Raw genomic sequence first — 9,619 nt, 5'->3', positions numbered from 1 at the left:
ATGTAGACTTTCTTGTATCCACACAGCCGACAAAGTCTAAATTTGTATAACCTATCACCTCAAGGTGATCAAATTTTCTATAAGTAAGTGATGAGTGCATATTTTTGCCATCATTCAGTGTTTAATTCTGGGTATTTAATTGAATTTGTGTGTTTAAAGATTGATTTAATTGGGATTTCCTATAATTGAGTTTATTGAGCATGAGATACAAAAACATATTAAAAATAGCTTTTTAGTTGCATAAATGTTCTTTGGATATTTTGAGGTGTGTTAGTGCAACTGCAGCTAAGTTGAGTTCATGGAGGTGTGGAAATAAATTGCTTAAAGCTTCATGACACCTTAAAGATAAACCAAGAATAAGAAATTATCAAAATCACAAAAATCCAAGCCAAGCATTGCATGAAGACGACAAGAAAAGCTTGAAAAATTGCAGAAGTTTGGCTAAGCCAAGAAGAGAGCAACAAAAAATTGGACCTTGCGGTTTTCTTCATCATAAGCTTACTAGCCCCTAATTCCTTAGAAGTAAGTTCTAAGTCAAATATGTCAAAATATTAATTCCTTAACTATTTTAACACATGACTTGCATTAAGATTTGATGTATAGAATGACCTAGAGATTGCGTCTATTCCTAGAACCCGATCTCATGGTTGTTCTATCCAAGGTTAAGTTCCAATTCATTTTCCAATAATTAGATACAACCAAATAGCAAAGATTTCCATCAAGCACATTTATAATTGAGATAAAACATATGAACAATGAAAGAGATTACATTGCATAGGAAAATTACAAAGAGTATAGGTTCATTACATCTAACCCCAATGAAGGAGGAGTTTAGTCACTCCTAAGCATCTAGAGAACAAAGGATGGATGAATTTGATGGAATGGATGAATTGTTGTGAAGTCTCCTTGCCCTAGAATGGCGCTTTTTCGTCTCTTCTCTGGTCCTGTCGCGTTCCCACACTCCAACACACCAGTTTCGTGTAACTTTCAAAACTATAACCACTTCAAAAAACCGTCCTCTCGCTGGGCGAGATGACTTACTCGCTAGGCGACCAGTGATTACTCGCTGGGCGACAGAGTGCACTCGCTAGGCAACTGATCCATCTCGCTGGGCGACTGGGTCCTGACAGAATAACCTCACTTCTTCTCCAATCCTTCACTTTCCTATACAATAATCTCTAAGAAAACACAAAATATATCTAACCTAAAAGAAACCTAAAAAAAACTTAAAACTTCCCACAAAACACATGATTGAGTACAATTAAAAGGTCCAATAAAATAAGAATAATAAGTATTTTTCATACTTATCAAACTCCCCCAAACTTGTACTTTTTCATGTCCTCATGAAAAGAAAACCTAACTGTACAAACACATAAACAAAACACCCTACTTAAAAATGAACCAAAGACATATGATCTCATAACATAATCCCCTTTACACATATCAAAGACAATTCACTTGCATTTCTCAAATTCAAGAAGATATGATGTGGTGCTTCCATGAAAATCAATTCCTCAATCCAAAATTAGATATGACTATCAACAATGAGAATCACTAAGTCACACAAAAGTCAGTGTTTCCTCACACATGTGTTAGCCACATAATCTCACAACTAGCATACCATAAAACTAATCCATCAAAGTTTTGCACATCATCTCATTCACACACTTCACACACATTGAATTAGATCAAAAGGTCTTTCTAGGCTTGAAACTTGGCTTGGTTACAAAGAATTATGGTTTTTCATGGAATCAAATCACCTTGGAAGAGGAGAACAATTATATGCATAAACATTCATGAACATCCTCACTCCCCATATACAAACAATACAATCCACCATAATCTTTTCATAGCTTAACCTCACAATTTCATTTCATGCACCCTTTTCATTACTTTGCCTTTGCTTTTTCTCTTTTTTTTTTATGACATTTTTTTTATTGAGAGTGTTGAGCTTTTTCAATCATCACAATTTCTCCTTTCTCAATCACATCTTTCCCCCAAACTTAATCTCCACTCATACCCATGTTCACAACATAAAACTTGTTCTCTTCTTCCATGGTGTAAGGTAAGATAAAATTTTACAAAGCTTAAGGTAGAGAAACAATACATCAAGGCTCAAAAAGGGTTCAAAAATGGTTTCAGATTATGCACAAAGGTTAGCTATTTGGCCAAGTAGCTTCATTACATAACAACAAACAATTGCCTTTTTCATCCCTAACCAAGAGTGTGTGATTGCATTCAAAGAATCATGCAAAAATTAACTTCATAGCAATGATAGCTTCCTAACATTCTCACCAAGCACATATGTCAACACTCAACTATCTCATTCATTGAGCCAAATTTCACTCTGGATAAGGACTGAATCACATTGCAACCACATCAACACTTCATCAATCATTCAAAGTTGCAAACAAATAACCAAAGATCATGCAAGGCTATATAAACAAAGATCACAATGTCATTACAAACATAAGCACGAATATCAACTCCACAACTAAACAATAATGTCTAGGCAAAACAAAGTAGTAAACCCATAACAAAACTACACATCACTAAACAAATAAATAGAGTCTTAAACACAACACATCTAAACACAACACATCTCAGGCATCATCATCAGGAGGAACCTCCTCCTCAACAGCATTCTCAGCCTCATCAGCATCATCAGCATCATTTGCACCATCAGCACCATCATCATCCTCATCCTCAGAGTCAGCAGAGTCAGCAGCAGTACCACCCCCCACTGAGATTCTGGCCTGCCCCAAGGCCAAGAAATATACTCATCAAACTGAGCACCAATCATCAAATAATCATCTAGAGTGTCTGGAACAGCCAAAGACAACTTATGCAAGTTGTCCATGATACATCGTGTGCCACACCGAACTGCTTGTTGGCTATCCCAAATGTCCTCCTGCCTAGCAAACATTTTACTCATGGTTGCTTGGAATGTAGCTTCAGAAACAGAAGATGAGGCACGAGGTACACTCGGTGGACGAGGGCGAGGAACCGGTCTAGGTGCAGGAACATGATCAACTGTTGGGTTCATACAATGTTTAGAAATGAACCGACTATTGATGGGGGGTTGGAGACGAAGCAATACTGGTGTGTCTGAAACAACACCTTTTGCCTTGCATAAGGCCGTGATGAGTGCTGGAAACCCGAGCTTGGTAGCATTACTCGCAATGACAAAACACTCCACATTTGTGCCAAGGAGTTCAGATGCTTGCGTAGAATGCGAACAGGAGTGCCAGAAACACCAATCACATAGGACTCGCCAGGAATGCACAATCTTGCTGCAATGGCCTCAAAGTCCTTATCTTCATTCAGAAAATCTCCATAAGGCGTGTTCCTATCAGCAGGAAAAATAGGAGTCTTCAAGAAGGTGTTCAATGCCTTGCGCTCAAACTTGATCATTTTGCCCCGGACCTTGGCTTGGCGAGGCAAGGAACCATCCGAATTGTAGGCATTGGCATAAAACTCCTTAACAAGGACCTCATCAACCTCATTGGGAAGGTTTCCCAACACTCTATGCCACTATCGTCTCTCCAGCTCCAATCTGAAATCATTAAACTCCCCCACCTTCAAGTTCACATGTCTCTCTGGTAAGATACCGACATGCATGATCTCTAGAAATCTCCTTGCATCAGCTTCAGATGTAAACTTTTGTTGATCATACTCAAACTCGACATCTTCTTCCATGGAATCAATGGGAGGAGCACGGGACGACGACCCTCGAGAAACTTTCGGCTTCTTAGAATCCCGAGATGCCTTGGGAGGAGCCATCTGCAAAATTAATATCACAGAACCAGCACAGAGATTGTTCCACAGAACAAGGTTAGAAACAACAATGCTAATATCGACAAACAAAACATAACAAAAGAAAACAGTGCTGCAGAGAGTCACTCGCTAGGCGAGCAACTCCCTGGGTGAGCAGCGACGACAGAAGCTGCTGTAGCAGACTCGCTATGCGAGTGAGCTCGCTAGGCGAGTGACGAAACCTGCAGCAACTTAACAGTATCGCAGAACGAACGCGAGCAAGCTCGCTAGGCGAACGCGTCTCAATCAAAATTGCAAACACACTACTCACACACAATACTCTATATGCAATACTCGAACAACACTAAGTTACATAAAGCTTCCTATCATGATAGAGCTTTACCTTTTCCTTGTATCTCTTGGAGTTGTCATATGCTGTCAATCTCATTTCTTCAAGTTCCTGCAACTACAACTTTCTTTTCTCTGCAGACAAAGATGAATCAAAGTTAAGAAATTTCAAGGCCCAATAAGCCTTATGCTCCATCTCCACTGGCAGATGACAAGATTTTCCATATACTAATTGGAACGGTGACAGCCCCACAGGTGTTTTCATGGTTGTCCTATATGCCCAAAGAGCATCGTCAAGCTTCACCGACCAATCCTTTTTGGATGATGCCACAGTCTTCTCAAGAATCCTCTCTATCTCTCGGTTGGACACTTCAGCTTGGCCATTGGTTTGAGGATGATAAGGAGAGGCTATTTTGTGCCTAACCTCATAATGTTTCAAAACCTTGGCTAACTGAGCATTACAAAAATGGGATCCACCATCACTTATGAGGATCCTAGGAACTCCAAACCGTGAGAAAATTTGTCTCTTCAAGAACTTGATAACTGTCTTAACATCATTCTTTTGGCAAGCAGTTGCTTCCACCCATTTGCTGACATAATCCACTACAACCAATATATACTCATTACTGTACGATGAAGGTAGGGGACCAACAAAATCAATGCCCCAACAATCAAACACCTCCACTTCCAAAATTGCTTGTAGTGGCATCTCATTTCTTCTTGAAATGCTTCCAATCCTCTAGCACTTATCACAACTCCTAGCATGAGCATGAGCATCCTTGAATAAAGTGGGCCAGTAGAAACCAGATTGGAGCACCTTGATGGTTGTCCTTTCTCCATTAAAGTGTCCACCATATGGCGAATTATGACAATGCCATAGGATACCTGCAACTTCCTCTGCAGTGACACACCGCCTCAAAAAATTGTCAGCACCAAGCTTGAACAAGAAAGGGTCATCCCAAAGGTACTATTTTGCATCATGTAAAAACTTTTTCTTCTGCTGCCATGAAAGATCTTTAGGGAGAACACCTGCAGCTTTGAAATTAGCCATATCTGCAAACCATGGCCTTTATTGAATGAGCATCAAGCTTTCATCACAAAAAGTCTCACAAATCTCCCTCTCTTTGCATGTAACTTCATCATTTACCAACCGAGAGAGATGATCTGCAATAACATTCTCACTCCCTTTCTTGTCCCTAATCTCCAAATCAAACTCCTGTAATAAGAGAACCCATCTGATCAACCGTGGCTTGGAGTCAGGCTTGGACAACAAATACTTTATGGTAGCATGGTCTGTATATATGATCACTTTGGACCCAATAAGGAAGGTCTAAACTTCTCTAATGCATAGACAATGGCCAAAAACTCCTTCTCTGTTGTGGCATAATGAAGCTGAGCACCATTCAAGACCTTGCTGGCATAATAAATAGCATGAAAAACTTTCTCTTTTCTCAGAATAACCTCACTTCTTCTCCAATCCTTCACTTTCCTATACAATAATCTCCAAGAAAACACAAAATATATCTAACCTAAAAGAAACCTAAAAACAACCTAAAGCTTCCCACAAAACACATGATTGAGTACAATTAAAAGGTCCAATAAAATAAGAATAATAAGTATTTTTCATACTTATCAAAAAGCAGTGGAATCAATCTATTTTTCTTTATCATTTTTTTTATCTTTTTATTTTTTTTTATCTTTTTCAAATTTTATTTCTTTATTCCTTGTTTCATTTGATTAACTCTTTTGCATAGTTTTTATAAGAACTAATTTGTTAAAAATCAATTTCGTGTTCGTTGGGAGACGACTTTGGGTTACTTTACCATTTCTATTTTGTTGACTACTTTCTTAACAATACTGAAGTTGGTATGGAAAAGTAATATTAATTTGATCGCGTCAACGACAGCGTTATCAGTAAACATGTAATTCTTTGTTCCTTGTAGGTATCTTAAAACTTTCTTTGTAGCTTTCCAATGCTCCAGTCCTGGATTACTTTGGTATCTACCAAGCATACCAACTGCAAAGCTAATATCTGGCCTCGTACAGGTTTGATCATACATCAAACTCCCAACAACAGATGCAATAGGGATATTTTCCATCTATTTCCGTTCCAAATCATTCTTTGGACATTGCATGATACTAAACTTGTCTCCTTTCTGTATTGGAACAGGAGATGTTGAACATTTATCCATTCTGAATCTCTCTAAAAATTTATTAATATATGCATTCTGAGACAAACCTAACAGTCCTTGTGATCTGTCACGGAATATTTCTATTCGTATCACATAATATGCATCACATATACCTTTCATTTCAAAGTTATTAGAGAGAAACCTCTTAGTCTCACTTAATAGACCAAGATCATTAGTCGCAAGCAAGATATCCTCAACATACAAAATCAGAAATATATACCGATCAACAGTGTTTTCCTTAAATCCAAAGGACATAATAGTATCATTGAACTGGAGATACCATTGCCGAGAAGCTTGCTTAAGTCCATATATTGATCTCTTAAGTTTACACACCATGTGTTCCTTTCCTTCTTCAGAAAACCCCACCGGTTGGTCCATATAGACATCCTCTTCTAGATCCTCATTCAGAAAAGCAGTTTTAACATCCATTTGATGTAACTCAAGATCATAATGAGCTACTAATGCCATGATAATTCTTAAAGAATCTTTCTTAGAAATAGGCAAAAATGTTTCCTTATAGTCAATGCCATCATTCTGAGTAAAACCTTTCGCAACAAGTTGGGTCTTGTAATGTTCAATATTGCCTAGAGAGTCACGCTTAGTCTTAAAGACCCATTTACACCCAACTCTCTTGCATCCTTCTCGCAATTCCACAAGGTCCTATACGTCATCATGTGCCATTGATTTAAACTCATCTTTCATGGCATCTAACCACTTATCAGAATTATCACCATTAATGGCTTCTGAAAAAGAAATTTGATCATTATCAATACTTAAGTCATTTTTTGACTCTTGTAGATAAACCACATAGTTATTTGAAATAGCAGACTTTCTATCTCTGTGAGATCTTCTTAATACTATTTATTGTGTTTGTTCTACTATTGGTTCATTGTTAATCTTAGGACCATTAATTTGTTGTTCTTCTTGATTGTTGTGAGTATCTACAACATGTGGAATAACAACTCTTGATAAAGAAGTACTAGCTACAGGAACTTGTACTCTAACTTCCTTAATCTCCACACTTCGTGAAGCTTCACTCCCACTGGTTTCACCATTCTCAACGAACTGAGCATTTCTAGTTTCAACAATTCTTGTACTATGGGTAGGACAATAAAATATATACCCTTTTGATTTTTCTGGATAACCAATGAAATATCCACTGAATGTTCTTTCATCCAGTTTCTTTTCTTGCGGATTGTATATTCTTACTTCTGCTTGACAACCCCAAACATGCAGGTGTCTCAAACTGGGTTTCCTACTCGTCCACAACTCAAAAGGAGTCTTTTAAACAGCTTTACTAGGAACCTTGTTCAACAAATACATGACAACCTTTAAAGCATACATTCATAATGATACAGGTAAACATGAACTACTTAACATACTCTGAACCATATCCAATAAGGTTCGATTAAACCTTTCTGATACACCATTTTGTTGTGGTGTGCCTAGCATTGTGTATTGAGCACAAATATCACGTTTCTCAAGAAACTTAGTGAATGGACCAGGATGTTGTCCACTTTCATCATATCTTCCATAATACTCACCACCTCAATCAGACCTTATGATTTTCACCTTTCTGTCTAATTGTCTTTCCACTTCATTTATATAAACTTCCAAAGCATTCACTGATTGAGATTTCTCATGCAGTAGAAAGACATGTCCATAACGCGAAAAATCATCAATAAAGGTGATGAAGTACTTTTCTTTATTGAAAGAATTTACATCAAACAGACCATATATATCGGTGTGTATGATTTCAAGAAGCTGAGTGCTTCTTGTGGCTCCTTTCTTTGTGTGTTTTGTTTGTTTGCCTTTAATACCATTCACACACATATTTAGATCAGTAAAATCCAAATCCAAAAGAATTTCATTCTTTACTAATCTTTGTATTCTTTCTTTGGAAATATGTCCCAAACGTTTATGCCACAAGTAAGCAGATCGTTCATCCACTAAATTACGTTTAGTGTCAACATTGTGATGCAAAGTCATAAGAGTTACAACATATAAATTATCCAAATTCAATTTATATAAACCATCATAAAGTGTACCAGATTCAATCATAAAAGTACGCTTAAACAAACTAAAACCACCATTCCCCAACTTAAAAGAGTATCCAGCAACATCAAGCTTAGACAAAAAACTTAAATTCCTAGTGATACTAGGTATATAAAAAGTATCCATAAGATCTAAGTGATATCCAGTGTCGAGGATTAAACTATAAGTCCCGACCACTTCCACTAGAACTTTCTCTTTATTGTCCGTGAAGACGAACTTCTCACTTGGGTTTATGGTTTGGCTTGTAAGAAATCCATGCATCACATTTGAAACATGAGTCGTACATCCAGAATCAATCCACCATGTATTATAGGAAACTTTAGTTAAGTTTGATTCAAAACATACGTAAGCATTATGCTCACCTTTCTTTTCGAACCAAGTTCACCATTCTTTTCGAACCAAGCTCACCTTTCTTTTCGAACCAAGCTCTACACTTTATGCAGTCCTTCTAGAAATGTCCTGACTTCCGCTGAAATGAAATTTGTCATTTTTCTTCTAGATTTTGGTTAACGACTCGTCAATCTTCAATGGTCTTTTACCCTTTCCATGTTTCTTAGTAACTTTCTCTCCAACAGCTCCTTGATTTTTCACATACTGAATAGAGTGGCTTCCTAAGTTCTTCAATCGGGTCTCCTCCTGAACTAGCATGTTGTGCAATTCATGCACATTCCACTTGTCTTTAATGGTGTTGTAGTTCATCGGGAACGGACGATACTCAGACGGTAATGAGTTTAGAATGAACAACACGAGAAAACCTTCATCCACTGCCATTCCTAGAGACTTAAGTCTTATTAGGATATTTGTCATCTCGATCAAATGCTCATGCATAGTACGTGAACCGTAAAACTTCATGGTGGTCAACGTACTCATTAGTGTCCTAACAAGAGATTTATCAGCAGTTTGGGGGGAGTCCTCTTCTACAAATTTCATAAATTCTTTTGCGTTATCGATTTTGGGGAGAGCTGACTTAATATTATTTGTTATGCTCATTATCATAAACATTAAACTAAGTTTGTTTGACCTTTCCCAAGCTTTGTAATGGGCTTTCTCTTCATTGCTACTAGCATCCGTGATAGCAGCCGGCTTTTCAACTTGAAAAGCTAGATCAAGATCCAACACACCTAAGTGAAATTGGATTTTTTCACTCCAGTCAGGAAAATTCAACCCATTAAAGACCGGAACAATCGTAGCATGCGAGTGTAAAGATACCAAAACAAATACTGCAATTAACACATGCCTGACATTAATGCTTTAAGTCATAAAACTAA

Source organism: Vigna unguiculata, chromosome 7 (genome assembly GCF_037176805.1).
Source record: "Vigna unguiculata cultivar grain cowpea cultivar isolate G323 ecotype 2 chromosome 7, ASM3717680v1, whole genome shotgun sequence".
Taxonomy (NCBI): domain Eukaryota; kingdom Viridiplantae; phylum Streptophyta; class Magnoliopsida; order Fabales; family Fabaceae; genus Vigna; species Vigna unguiculata.
The sequence above is the reverse complement of the archived record's forward strand: the minus strand, read 5'-3'. Positions refer to the sequence as shown.